Raw genomic sequence first — 16,420 nt, forward strand, 5'->3', positions numbered from 1 at the left:
CTGTGTATAATTTGTAATAATTATACACAGTAATCTGAAATCTATAGATATCTCTATAATTTCGTATTTATTATATGTATAAAAATTGTACACAACAAAAAAAAAATCTAAAAATAATCCATAGATGTCTCTATGATTATTATTTCTGATTAATTGTTATATGCTATATATTCTGATTGTATATGTATGTATTACTGTATTTCTGATTTCTGATTGTTTATGTATTCTGTATTTCGTTGACGCACACCCGTCGCATTGGAGCAAATCTGTAATGGCGAGTGTATATTGATTTGTAACAATAAAAATAAAATAAAATAAAATATAAATTGAAATTAAATATTGTATATAAATTGAAATTCAATATACTCTACCACACTTAATTTAATCTTATTTATTATTTTACTTTATTATTAATTATTCATTATTACTATTTTTATCCATGGTGGGGGTTATTTGCACGGAGGGTTAATGTCCAGGGGGTTTTTTGGCCGGGGGTATGTGTCCAGGGGGTACATGTCCGGATACCTAAAAAAAGAGGTCTCGACCCTAATAAAAATGTAAGATTAGTATCAGTTTTGCGTGTCGGTAAGACTACGAAAGATGAATCATATTGATAAGTTGTACAACTAGTATGAATCGCACCATAAAAATCAACGGGAGAAGGTTTTTACAACCGTTTTCAATTAACAGTCCAGTATTAATGAGATGTGAAAACCCATTCCTAACCAGCATTTTCCACCAAGACAATGTAGAATTGAAGGGTGCGCGAGTTGAGCATGACGAATCGAAACTTGCAAAGCAATTCAAAGTAGACAGGAACTGAGTTGTAACTCCATCAGGATATATAGCGTGTAACGCAGCGGGGAATCCCCGGATCCTTTATATTTGTTCCGACGTGTGTAATTCATCAGTTGGCCATTTTCCCTCAGACTCCCCCCCCCATGAAACGAGATAACAAATTTACGCACGAATATATTATATCATATTTCCCAGACGGAGATCCGTATCAAGGAGATGCGACAGGACTTACCGAGACGTTAGCCTTAAATTGAATTAGGGATATAACACACAGCATACTCAAAAATTTCCCTCAAACGTATCACTTTTATATGGCGGGAGGGTTTTCAAAACTTTCCCCGAAAATTTAAATTAAAAAATAATAGCTAATTTAAACAACCTGATCAACTGAGTAAAGGACATCTGGGAAATATGTAAATGAGCGCCGGATATCGATTCGATATAATACTAGATCAAATATCTTTTATTTTATTATTATCTACTGCATACTTGGATTTATTTTTTGGGAATTGAGAAGATAAGTCTTTACGTTTGAAAAGTATCGTTTGTAATAAAGTATATTTATATCATTATAAAAAATAAATTAAAATTTCCTATTTCAAAAAAGTGTCGTACTTGAACTATTCTTCTAACTTTCTAAAGTTTCTGTACTTCAACTGTCATCTATTTGTCTCCCATAAATCTGAATGGTTACCATTTCGGCATTACAGGAACAAATCAATGCGCCACAATGGTCAAAATAAGGAAAACAAGTAAACATAGAAAATTAAAATACATAAGAATAAAACGGAAAAAGCAAAAGCAGAAAAATATGTTAAAAAACAAAAGAAAAATCATATATATAATATTGCTATTTTTTGTGTTTATATGCGATAACGCTCACCGTTTCGATTCGATATATGTATGTACGTCACAGCTAAAACATTGCCAACAAAATGCACAAATATAATACTAACTTAATAACAGACCAACAAAAAACGTCAATATATATTGTTTGCTACCAATTTTTCTTGTCCCTGAGCATTTAACGCCATCCATTGAAAATTTATTTTTCGATTGGTATTTAAAATTGTTTATATGTAGGTAGGTATGTAGGTAGTTTTTATAATTTTTTTTCGAACACAGAACCGACACATTTTTTTTTTTTTTTTTTTAAATTAATAGCTTAATATGACAGCCCATGCGATGATATTTCATCGGGCACAACACTAGTAATACATAAAAATGAACATTAGAAAAACATATTAAATAAACAGAATATATAATAGGAAATGTCTTGCAGCCAGCACCAATATTTAAAACTAGCCGTAAATACTGTTGCATAGGGGTGGGTTCAGGATCCAAATGAAAGGCCAAAGTCGCTTCACAGCATTTATTCAATGATTCCAGAGGGCCACACGAAACCGTCGCTCACTCCATATACTGGATCTACCATGTGTATGTATATATATATGTGTGTGTACCTCCTTATAAAGGACAAGTTGCCCAGAATAGCATCCCTGATCTGTTGGCGTATCCATATTATCACGCAGGTCTACCCGCACTCGCCCCGTTCTGTGAAAACCTCAGCGTGTTCTTTGTTCGGGCACTTACTGACTCCCGCTTGTCTAATCCGGGATCTCTATTATTATCCCACGAATGCACTTAGAAAGTGGACACTATCTTCCATGTTCCCACGTTACAATACCAAAACTTCCAGTGAGGTCCGAATGGAAGAGAGATCAAAATTTATAATCACATCTAATGATGAGCGCAGGCTACCAGACAAATAGTAATATTATATTTTATCTATATATTTATATTCAAATGCGGTGACGGTTTCTATGAATCGCCATACCTCCAATTTCTCGTAAATTCAATTAGTACAAATTTTGGCATGCATTATGTGCTTGTTTGTGGTTTATTATAAACAAATCTACATAGGATTTATATGATTTGAAATTTTCAATTTAGAATGACTTATTATATGTACATATGTCACTTGTCTATGGCCAAAAGGAAAAAAATAAGACTTTGAGGGGACTTTTTTAGCGCCCTAGTATGTAATATGAAAATAATACTTGAAAAGGCGTCGATGATGAATCCTATTATCGAGTATATTTTTCACTCGTTTGGTTTTTTTCCTCTCTACAGTGATCGTTTATAAATAAGGGCGTCGCATTGAAGTGATATCAAAGGCAACAAAACGCCTTTGATGTCAACTATTTATAAATGTATACTTATATGTTGTAGGTGTGTACGAAAATATCCATCTATATGAGTCTTGTTGACGAGATTGGAGGCTGAAAGCTTCAGACGTTTAATACAAGTCTGAAGAATCAAAGTTTCGAATGGACGGGTCGTGTTCAATGGGAATATGGCGATAGAAATACGTATACAAGTCGAAAAGCTAAAGGATGTTACATTTTTCGCACGATAATAATATATCGTACATATATTTAAATAATACTATGTATTTGCAATCCGTAATATTACCATCTATTCTTCTTCTCAATGCCCTGTCAGCATCCAGACGTTGGCGACCACCCCGTCGATTATTTGAAGATATCTGCATCAGTCTTCAGCAGCTCGGAATAGTCTTCGGCGCTCATATCGGTCTACATGCGCACGTTTCGAAGCCAAGACAACTATTTCCTGCCAACCCATTTTTTACCTTCTATTTTCCCCCATGGTTATCAAACGGAGAAATTCATATTTTGGACCCCGTATCATGTGTCCGAGGTACTCCATCTTTCTCCGCTTGATGGTAGAAACAAGTTCTCTGCCTCTCCCTATCATATCGAGGGTGACACGACAACTCGTTCACAGATTTTCCGTAAACCGAGGATGCGCTCCAGGTATTACGTATACGGCCATCTCTTTCTCACCCCGTCTGTTCACCAAGATCTCGTTTACTATGCCATTACGTATGCAGCCATATATTTCACAGACCGTCTGTTATCGGTGAATCAGACGTAGTTCTTCGTGAATATTAACCGCGTACGAAGATTGAGATGCTTGTTTGTAAGCGCCGCCTTCCTTTTGATGAATGCTGTTCTAGCCATCTCGATGCGGATTCTTAGATCTTCATCTGGGTCCATCTCTTCATTCATCCAGGTACCCAGGTATTTGAATCTTTTCACTCTTTCTAACACCTCTCCATCCAACGTTAGATCACCGGTGTCTGTTCTATTACATATAAGTTTATCGCTCGAGCGTTTGAACGATCGGTAAATTGCCTTGATAAGCTGCACAACTATTTATTTACAACTTCCACCAATTCTTTGAGAAATCTTAAATCCAAATCCAAAATTTTATCATTGTGTTTCTATATGTGTTTAGAATATTTTTTGAGATGCTTCATACAGTAAAAAAATTCACACGAGTTATCAGTTAGTATTGTGGAATGAAAATCGTTTGATTCGTGTATATATGTATGTATATGATATAATACGAAGAGGTCGTGTCTCGTATACACGATCCGAATTTCCAAGGGATGAGCCTCGCTGAAGTTGAGATATCGAGGGTGATTTTCCTGGGGTAAAACTGGGTAAAACCGGGTAGTTTTCGCGTGTGATTGATGCGGGAAACCGTCGCCTCTGAAATTTTCCCCTCAAAAATCCCGGAAACTTACGACTCGTTTACACTTTGCGTATTTCACGCGCCCTTCGGTGTCACGAATACTAAACAGTCTTGAGAGATATTTCAGACTGGTATATACATACTTAGATATAGACATATTCTGAAAAATAACTAAACAATTGCCTTAATCTGCAATACAAACAATGTTTTGCATGTGTGTTGACGTATTGGTATGAAAGGACTGTCTTTTTACAAGCTTTTTATTATTAGCTTCAGTCTGTTTTTTATTATTAGAATTGCCCGTAAAAAAATTTTGATCTGATTTTGAACCACTTCTACTCTTCAAGTTTTGATATCTTACTGACATATGCCAGCAGTATGGCTCAGTGTTTAGCACCAAGAAATTATTCGGTTCGATCCCAGGCTAATCTTTAATACTGCTGATTAGATTTTTGACTCCAAGTCAATCGTATCTTATCAGAGTTTGCCCATTTTATCTGATCATTGTTGAAACGGTTCCTCAAAATTGGCAAAAAAGTCATCCTATCTGTCGTCACAAATTTTCTGTATTTAATGTATGTATGTACAATTTGTAAAAATTATATAAAAATCGAAATCCATAAAGGTATCAATGGATTAATTAATTATTTATTGTTAATTTCGTGTTAGCTTCTCGAAATACAGTGATTTATGTAATAAAAATGCTGCATTGTTTGTAATTACATAATTGTCTAGGAAGGCGCATTGGGGTCATCCATAAAAAAATCATAAAAAATAAAAAAATAAAAAATACGGGGGCTACCTAATATTGAAGTAAGTTAATGCCATCGACAGGAAGCTAAATGAGTTGGTTAAATCATTAACCAACTCATTTAAATCTTGTGTCAAATTGAAACTATGACAGCTAGCTATCCAAACGCGTGTTTCTACCACCCCTTCACAATTCATAGGCTAAACAGTCAATCGGTTACAACACATACTTTTTTAACTCTCGTTTACTCTCATCTCATATAAACTTTAATACTTTCTCACATAGTTTTCAATTCACTAATACTTGAATGAGATTTGTGGCCCAACTATTGAAGTGTTTTGGCCAAACCACTATCTATACCGATCGTTTTCAAACTTTGCCGTGTTGCTCAGTTTGGTCATCAATATATTATATATGGAAATCAAGTCCACTATTACGATGGTGAAAAATAATCATAATAGACACGTTTGAAAATACTCCATAATCTTTCTTGGTGACGTCATTGTCCACATTGACGCATTTGTCCACAATGTTCCGATCGTTTGTCCTTTTTCGCCACCCTGTCGCTATGTCAGATTTTAATTGTTTAAACGCCTATTTTTCTTTTTTCGCTCTATATTTTATAAAATTTGCTTTATAGGTAATCATTAAAGTTTTATCTGTCATATATATTGATGATTGGCGTATAAAACCTCTAAGATATTGTCTTATGGCCAATTGCGTCAGATTTGACAATTGGCGGTTGACGTCTCTTTGAATGGGGTTGAATTTCAAGTTGTAAATAACTACTGTGTGGTCTGTACCGATCGATAAATGGGACTAAAACCATTTCAGATACATCTTATCTCACCGGTGGGTATAGTTTCGTATAGTTTCTTCAGAGTGAAACTGATATACATATCTAACTGAAGTCTGAAGTCTAACCTAGAAAATGTTGTGGTCATTCATAGTATTGATTAACTTTTCTAAACTTTAAACAAACTTGAAAGATTTGTTTTAACCTTTATGTTAATGTAAAAACACATTTTTTTTTAGTTATAATTAATTATTCATAACATGCTCACTAGATTACAAAAAATACACTCGTACAGATCATATCACAAGTTTTTTGCACAGAGTATTTCAATATTTCAAATGCAAAAAGATCAATCACCGGTTAACCACCGTGAACCGTTACACAGTGCGATGCATAATTTATACAGTTGAGGTTAACTGGGCGATTAAACCACAGTTTAACCCTCCAGCAGCGTACCAGAGCAAGTTTCGCGGCGTTCGAGATGTCGAGTTCCACTTTGACGGTTTTGGAGAAACTCTGTCTTCGGTGAGAACAGAATGGAACCCCTCGAATATTATTACGCTTCGAGAGATTACGCTCTCCATAGAAAACTTTGCAGCACGAAAGCCCTTTATCTCCTTCTAATATGCATATTTCGCGCGAAAATTGCGCCAACGCCCAGCGAAAGCTCTATTGTGTTCGCCTTTTGTAGTTTAAGAAGATCTTGTATATATTGGCTAATTTTTCAGTGTTTATTTTATTTAATGTACATCAAGGGTATAGTAAAAATATATCAGATAGCAGTTGAAACAGTTTATTTTAAGGTCGGGGCAAGTTGCCGATGAACCGCATAGGTAATCTAATATATAATTTAGAAAGAGACTTACATATGTATATATTAGAGAATTATATTATTATAAAAGAAAAAGGCGCCGCCGGGGGCGAAACCCTAGGGGAAAAGCCCTAGAGGGAAAGCCCTAGGGGGCGGAACCCTAGGGAGCAAAGCCCTAGGGGTCGAAGGCTTCGGGGGCGCAGGCACCAGATTCTGGTATACATATAATTTCGAAAGAGACGGTATACATATATGTTTGTTTATTCATGACTGTCAATTTAATAAAAAAAACAAATGAGTATTCAAATAAATTTATATAAAATAAAACTATTTAAATAAATTTAATAAAATGTTTACTATTCGATTAGATGTTTAGTTCGGTTTATATTACAAATACCAAGCCAAGCCGGGTAAAACTACTAGTATACATATTATATAAAATAAATTATATAGGGAAAATATAGCACAAAATGTTAACAACCTTAAGCCTTTGAATTCTGACCAACGCCGATCGTCGTTTTGCCAACTAGTTCATGGTCCTCAAAAACGCCGATAGGCGTTGTATTTTGAGCATGCACAAAGTAAACAAGAATACTACCGGCTAAGCCTTTCCAGGCGGCATTGAACATGGGTCGTGTAATCCGTGTCATTCGTTTTTCAACGTTTATAAAGACTGATTTACACCGGAATTTCTGAATTTTTAATCATAGCAGAATTACCCGTTGGAAATCCCTAACTGCTGAGTATTTTAGATTGTGGCTTGGCATTTATATTGTGAGCATTACATTTTAACAACAATGAAGAAGATGGAACGAGTTTTGGAAAAATACATTCATTAATAGACTTCTTTTGTTCATTTTATATTGTTGTAAGATATATTACAGAGTTTAAACACACCTTTACAAAATTTGAAATCCTCGGCCGTAGTTATATAGGGTTTATTTTAATTAGCTGGTATTAAATTAAAATTTTTATACCAGCTATCTATTGGATTTCTAAATAATTATAGTTGGAAATATTGGCGAAATTTTCAGCGTGGAAGGCTTTCAACAGAAAAGACGTCAGCATTCAAAGGATTAACTGTTTTTGGCAAATATTTGGCACTTGTATAGAACTGCTACAATCCATCTAATCTAATATATAATTTCGAAAGAGACTTTGTAAGTACATATGTAATGTTGGTTAACATCGAAAAAAATCAAAGTTTCTATGACGACGATTCGATATGGTTTCGATTCAATATATACCTATATATGTATATTTTAAAAAAAAACTTTAATGAAAAATAAATTTAATAAAAAAACAAATGAATATTTACTATTAGATTCGTCATGTTTTAAGCTGTTTATATTACAAATGAGGGGCTCGGCAGTAAATAATGGTAAACGCCAAAATTTTTAGTATAAAAATGGTTATGAGACTTTTACAACAGATATTCGTAAATTGTTCCAAATTCTCTCAAGATGGCAGTGAAATCTCAGATTATTCCTACCATCATTTATAGCCGCAAACAACGTAAACAATTTTTTTTAACGTTTCTTTCTTACTATCTCAAAAATTGACATATGTCGCTTACCATTATTTACTGCCGAGCCCCTCAAATACTGAACGAAGCCGGGTAAAACAACTAGTATATGTACATATAATATAATATAATCTAGTATACATATATATTTCGAAAGAGACTTTGTATGTAACTATTATTGGTTCGTAGAAAAATAAATTAAAATTCAAATAAATTTAAATAAAATGTTTACTATTAGATTGGCCATGTTTAAGCGGTTTACATATATTACAAATACCGAGCGCAGCCGGGTAAAAACACTAGTATCCAATATTTATTGTAGCGAGAAATGTATGTAGGTCTTAAAATAATAGTCCTTAAAAATGGTAATATTGGCAAAAAGTATGTTTTTTTGCACAGCCTCCAATTTCCAATAACATTTAGGGCTATTAGCAAAGTATACATTTGCAAAGGTTTCTTCGACAAAGTGCTACATATTTGTAGCTCAATGTGCGGGCGTATAATGGTTTGCGTGTCACACACCCAATGAGTCGCTTATAGTAATCTTCCATGACGTCACTTTCCCGCTTAATAGGTCAAACTAGGCCTTAACGAGCTAATGTAACGTTTTCCCTCGTTGATCTCAGATAAGTTTTCCACTTCGTATTAATTGTTGAAAATTGCATTCTAAGCCGACGTGAAAAATTGTTACTATTATAGTTTTATAACTCGGATAGGGTAATGTTTTTGATTTTGCCAGAGTTCACCCTACTTCATAGGGCACTGTTCACCATAACTGCCAAGGTTATATTATATTACATGCATATATCACATTGTTTACATATATTACATGTATCAAATTTACCTCGTATGTAATTTTATTATTTTATTATATAGTACATCAATTAATCAAGCATACTCATCTAACAGATTGTTCCAAAGTGACGAGTGTGCTAAACAGATTAAGAATAGAAAAAATAAATAAACATGATATAAAAATTCTTAACTCCACTGTTCCAATTGGTCGCGACCTCTGTAATCGAGGAAGTGGTGCATAAAATGACGAGAGATGTGAGAAGTGTCAATGGCACCATCCAGTGAATTTAAAAAACGGAGGCCACGAGTAATGGGAGAATTGCTATAAGTCACAATTCTAGTCAAAGGAGTGTGAAAAAGGGAATCTTTATATTTTAAGGTCTCAATTGAACTGGGTAGGGCACATGTTTGAAATGTTATTAATGGATAGTTTTTTAACGGGGTATTTAAAGAGTATCAGTAAAAACTATAGAGTTACTCAAAAAATGGTTGAAAAAAGATGATTTCAATTTTTACACTCGAATAAAATTTGTTTCCAGAAGAAGTACCGATTGGTAAACCACGAAGAAAATAGGTTTTATTTGTAAAAAAATCCTTGTATAGATATTGGAATATCAGATATTCAGAATGTTTAAGGAAAGGTTACTTTAAAGATCATCTTCGTATTAGTTAAGGTACTTGATAATGAAATAGAGATATGATCTCGATTTGTAATTAAATCAGCCGATAACTAAAAATAAAACTATCACTGTTTGATCTGTGTACATATATAGCTTGTATTGGTTAGAAAGTTTGTTATGGAGGAATAAACAATGAAATTTGAGGTTATGAGATGCTGCCGGCAATATGTATACTCATTTATGCCGGGAACCTTACAGTTTAGAATAGTTTATTAATACTAAGATTGCTTTAAGAATAGTTTATCAATGTATGATTGTCCATAAATGAGTTTATGTATTTACAGAAATGAACTTTTCAATCATCAGATAAATTAAATCAGCTGATAGCTAAAAATAATTGTATGTGATGTATGTATGTAAGCTTATTGTAAATCATATTAACAATTAGATACAACATAACTTATTATTGAATACTTATCTCGTAGATAAAACCCAGTGAAGAGATATACTTTTAGCCGTGAAATTTCAAATCTGACATATTTGGCCAAAAATCAATATATATCGTGTATTACCCTACGAGAAGCTACACGCCAAATTTGAAATTTATATATACATATGAGAGTTAAAACTATAAATATTTATATATTAGAGATAACGAGAACCTATAGAGCAAATTTCATAAAATATAGAGTGAATTATAGGCGTTTAAACAATTAAAATCTGATAAGGCCGTGGCATGGCGAACAGTTTACGCCTTGTTAAACAACGCTTGTAAACGTCAGGAAGATTTACTATCCCCGTTTTTAAAACGCGTTGTATACGATATTTTATCTCCAACGTAATGGCAGACGATACATTAACGTGTATTGATGACCAAAATGAGCAATATGAGTATGAAAACGATCGGATAAGAGATAAAAATGACCACTAACACGAAAGCCATGTGAAACGTAAAGGAGGTATGTTATAAAAAGTATTCTCAATAGAACAAACTTCTAGAAGAATCGCTGGTAGAAACCATCCGATACAAAGTTCGAAGGGAATTTGGGAGTAATTGGGAATATAAGAGGGCAAACACCTAGCAAGGTTAACGTATTCTTATACGGAGTGTGGAACTATTAAGTCTCAGTGCATAGGTTACTGTGTCGTTTAGTTGAAAGTTTGGAATCGCTGAGTTATTTAGTCGACACAGGCGTACCCAGCCGAATAAAATATTCAACGACGATTAATCGTAGTTCAAACGAGCCAGCCTAATTACACCTGGCCTTCCTCGCTGCGGAATTTTGACACCTGGGGCACACCTGTTTTAATATTAATTTTAATGTGTATGCACTGCATCGTTATGTGCCATCGTGATATATTTTTGCTATTTTCATCAGTTTTTCCCGGGTCCTATATCTTATATCCTGTATTATTATATATGTATATAAATATTTATCAAACAGTTCACATCGCCTAATTTTGACCTTAAAATCACAATTAAATGAGTCTCAATCACAATTAAAATTCATTTAGGGGATGAAATTTTAATATCCTGTATTATATGTATGTACTGTTATATACCTCGCTTATCAATGTAGTCGACTAACCAGTAGGGATAAGACACACCATTGATTTGTCGCACACCTAGTTTAATAAGTAGCACCATTAATTTGTGGCCCACCTAATTTAATAAGTAACACCATTGATTTATAGCACACCTTAAACACTGACTAACCAAAATTGTACGACACGTGTCTTCAACACTTAATTGTTTTAAAGAAGAGTATATAAACTCATTACTGTTAGAATTTAAGCAAGTCATCACCATCAAGACTGCGAGAGTGGTAATCATCACAATCGAGACTCCGAGAGTGATTGTCATAGCCATCGAGACTCCGAGAGTAACAGTCAACACAATCAGCAGCATAAAAAATGATAGTAAAAAAGTTAAATAGTGAAGCAAAGTTAAAGTGACACAGTTCTATATATCTAATTTAAATTCTCCGTTCCATAACAAGATACTACCATTAAGATAAATATAACGTTATAATAATAATAAAGAAATTAAAAAAAAAATAGTTTTAAGAAAAAATATTTAATATTTCATTGGAACGTGATAGTACATACATATATGCACATACACAAGTAAGACTGTGTGTGACAAGCTGTGTGCCTTACTGTTGTGTGTGCGAGCAGGATTAAAGATTAAAGTTACTCTATCAGTTAACAAGTGAGGCATTTAATAACACATTGAAACGTACGGACAAGTAGATCCAGACGTTTCAATATCTGTCCGAACGTGTCGAGATAATAGCAGTGCAATCTAGTTTTCTTTTTTACCTACGTATTTACTGATGTATAATTAAGTATGTGTTATGAACACAACAATAAATAGCTTATTGAAATGAGCGGAAAAATATGGGGAACAAATTTTGATAATTTTTGAAAAATATGAATAAGATTTCAATATTTATTCCTACTGGATGAATCTCGTCCCCAGTATTAACTATGTATTTACATGATGAAGCAAGTTCATTGTGCAAATTTTATTTATGAACTCTTCACAGAATAATAAAGGAAAGCTCAACACGAGAAAGCTTTCCACGAGAATGGCTCGACATTTAAAAGTTGGAAAATTCCAATAAGAATAATTTTCAAATAACGTCAGTATAAGGAAAATTGTCGAGGAAAGCTTCGGAGAAAAGCTCGTAAATGCATATCGCACAGGGTGTATCGAACGAACCGTGACGGAGGGATTCAAGTGCCACTTAGCAAGCGATGCTTTTGAACCCACCTATATTCTACAGGGTGTATTTTTTTGAACATTATTTTATATCGCGTCAGCTATGACCAACAGAAACATTAGCCAGGTCGAGATAGCAGGAGGGACGTGAAAATGAGAAAGGAAAAAAAGGGTCATTTAATAAGTGGCTATCTCCAAAAATGAAGATAACCTGGTGGCGGCAGTTTATATTAAAATCGATATATAATTCAGGTTAATTATTTTTCTGCGCACATGGAAAGATTAATTGTTTCTAAAATGTGTAGAATTTGTGAAATGAAGGGTGGGGGAGGATACTGTTGGCCTAAAGGCAGCTAGACCCTTAAAAAGGTTCGGGATCGTAAATTGTTCAAAAGGATGTTCGTTGCGGCGTGTCGTGGAACTGCTTCGAAGACCCCCAAGTTCAAACTTTAATACTGAATTCAAAATTATGACATTTTCAGACCTGTATAAAACTTCAAAAGGGTTTACATATATACTATGTTTTTGATTAGTCGGTGATTTCGTATGATTTTGTAAATAAATTATTATAATTAAATAATAATCTGAAATTTTAGATTATTATCTAAAGTTTCAGTAGTCAACACAATGATTTCGTAATTAAGTTGAATATAGTCCCTGTTTTTATTTCTTTACAACTTGAAATTAGCACTTTAATAGTAGGTTAAATTAAATGATTAAGAGGGCTGAACAGCAGCGCCTTGTCCATACAAACGTACTATACTTCTCCCTTCCTCAATTATGGCACTAGAGAAATTATTTTTTAATATGCTATGGATATTCACCATTGGGGTGCATTTATCGTTTTATTTTTTTGATTAATTATTTTTTATAGGAGCTAGGAGCCGCCAAACATCTATAAAATCGCCTCTTTTTTACACCCACGAAACGAGTCCAGCGTGCTTATTTAACGCCGATAGATGCTCAGAAAGTATCTTTCTCATACCGATGATGATTTTTTTTTAAAAATTGGTCCAGTTTTGGAGGAGAAAATAGCAGAATACGAAACCTCGATTTTGTCAATTTAAAATACGTTTTATCTGGTCGAAGCGCAACTGTCGCATTCACTCAATATATATATTGATATATATATATATATATATATATATATATATATATATATATTGTCGCATTCACTCAATATATATATCGAAGAAAGGAACGGTAACAAAATTAAGGTTTCGGGTGTTCAGCCCTCTTAATGTATAAAAGTTACATAACATGAATCGACAAGCGAATACTGAACGCTCATCGAAACGTTAGAAGCCAAGCAGAATTTGTTACACAATCGATAGGCGTCCCCACTGGAACTCATTTAACTTATTAAAATATATTAACCTATAAAAATTATTTCGTTTCACACACAGGCTAGAATTTCTCCCCGCGAAAAAAAATATACCTTAAAAAAATTCGATGATACTGTTACGTGGTCGTGAAGTGGGGGCTTCCAGAATCGGAGAGAAAGAAGCAGGAAAGTTGTAGTAGCGGTTTATTGGTCTGCTTTCGTCGGTGCTCCAGGTCAGAATGGTGTCCAAGCCGAGAGCGCCCCATATTTATACCGCAATTGGGCGCAACACACATACATACATACACATGTAAACTATTGGTCGATGAGTGGGGCGATCCCATTGGCCTTTACATACGGCTTATTCATTCGGCGGGGACATTTTGGCGCGAACGAGAGATCAGGTGATTAGCGCTCGTAAGCCATCGGTGCACGAGCGCCACCCACCTAATCTCTACGTTACAATACTCAAATTAGAACAATTCGAATTAGAACCTTATATTATACCTTAGAAATATTCGAATATTCGAATATTTTTAAACACTAGAAAATGGTGTGAAATATTAATTCAAAATAATTAAAATGAGTGGGGTCCACATATGTATATTAAAAAGAAAAAGCAAATTTATCGTCATACATAAACTTAATTTTAATTTTAAAAATACATATTTTAAAAATAATAATGCGGTTAATGTTTCAAAATTTAATCTCACCCTTAATTTTGTTTTTATTGTTCCTGTTGTAGAGAACACTCTTTCAGTAGCAGTTGACGTTGGCTTAATTGTTAATAAAGTTTTCAGACGGATACCTAAAGCTTCGGTTCGTTTTTTAAAGTTACCTAAGTACTTGAAATCTATTTTTAACCTTTTAGAATTGTCTTGGAATTTGAAAAACGTACTTTTATGACGTGAACGCGCGTACAATCAATTTATTTAATTTGAGAAAAAATACCCGGATCGATAACGGATCGATAAGTTCCAAACAACATAAATAAAACGAAATATTTCTGGTTATCCATTAAAATAGCGTTCCCGCTTCGGACTGTATTTTCGTTTCCGTTTCAAATAAACGTTGCAATAAGTTCTCTTTCGTAAAATACATAAGGTCAATTTCTAAAGCGAGGAATTCCAATTGTCAAGTTCCACGAATCCATTGCACTGAGGCGATAAAATTACTCCGAGTCGACGACTAATACGTCTTTCACACAATACAATGTTGCGTTACACATTTCGAGTTAAAAATAAAATTGTATTATTTATTTATTTACTTTTTTATTTATAGTTTAGGACCATCTTGGCATTAGAGAAAGAACCTATGCGCCACAATGGCCTACATTTGATAAAAAATTATGTTAAAGAAATTTTTAATTTATAAAATATTGTATTAAAATTCCATATTAATATTATTCGAATAATTGCTCAAATATTCGAATAACGAATAGTTCAAAATAGGCCGAATATATTCGAATATCGAATATTTGAATATTCGGATTGGAAACTCTAGTTGTAACACCACGAAAGCCGACCATCAAACGATTAGTCTGAACAATATACATATGTATTAGTAGAGATTAGTAAAAAATAATAAAAAAAAGGTCCACTTGCTACATAGAACGATCAGGCCTTATATCGAGGAATAAGTGTGTGCGTGTATGGTTTGCATATGGAACAGTTGGTTCGTGTGAACCGGCCATAATGATCGATATTGAACGGTAGCGTTTGGTCGGGATCTAACTATTGCGGTTTTGGGTTGGGTTGGATCGTTGGAAGCAACCTTTCCCCGACCGATTAACCGGGTAAAATGTCCGTAATTTACGCGGTCGAATCTGTGTAATCCTCTTTAACGGAAAAGCCTTCGGCGAAAGGCTGGCCGGAAGAAAAAATATGAGCCAACTCCTGTTTTGAGTTTCATTATGAACCCCTTTTGAAATATTTTCAAAATTTTAATCTCACTTAAAGACCTTCCGGTGTTTCAATTTTAGCCTTGCCCGGAATCTATTTGTGTATCGACTTTAACGCGTTAACATTATATTATGTATATTAAAAATAGCAACATATCTCAGTTGTTAGCGTATAATGATTTCAACTCCGGAGTCATGGGTTCATTCCCTGACCTAGTGTTGCTGGCCAGACCTTGAATTTATATATGTGACTTCAAATCGATCGCTTCCAATCAGAGTTTGCCAATTTATGTGATTTCATTGTTGTCCATCGATGATATTGCATTCGCGCCAAAAATGCCTTACCGTATACAACAACCAATAAGGTCTTGCGACCCATCGACCAATTATCTTTCTCTACTAAGAGTGCACGCTGTGTATACATTATTTATTTATTTTATTTTATTTTACATAGATATATACCAGTAAAGTCTAACAGGTAAAACCCAATGCGCCTTCCTGACCAATTAAAAAAATTGCAGCATTTTTTATTACATAAATGGCTGAATTTCGAGAAGCTGCAAAACTTGAAATTAACTACTAATAACTAAATTAATTAATCCATAAATAAATCTATGGATTTAAACTTAGTATGGCTCAGTGGTAGCGTATATGTTTAGCACCAAGTGATCAGTGGGTTCGATCTGCTTCACTGCTGGTTAGATTTGGGGGTATTTGTGACGCCAAATCGATTGTTTCTTATCAGAGTTTGCCAATTTTATCTGATCATTGTTGAAACGGTTCCTCAAAACTGGCAAAAAATCATCTTTCCTGT

This window comes from Arctopsyche grandis, chromosome 8, assembly GCF_051622035.1.
Source record: "Arctopsyche grandis isolate Sample6627 chromosome 8, ASM5162203v2, whole genome shotgun sequence".
Lineage (NCBI taxonomy): Eukaryota > Metazoa > Arthropoda > Insecta > Trichoptera > Hydropsychidae > Arctopsyche > Arctopsyche grandis.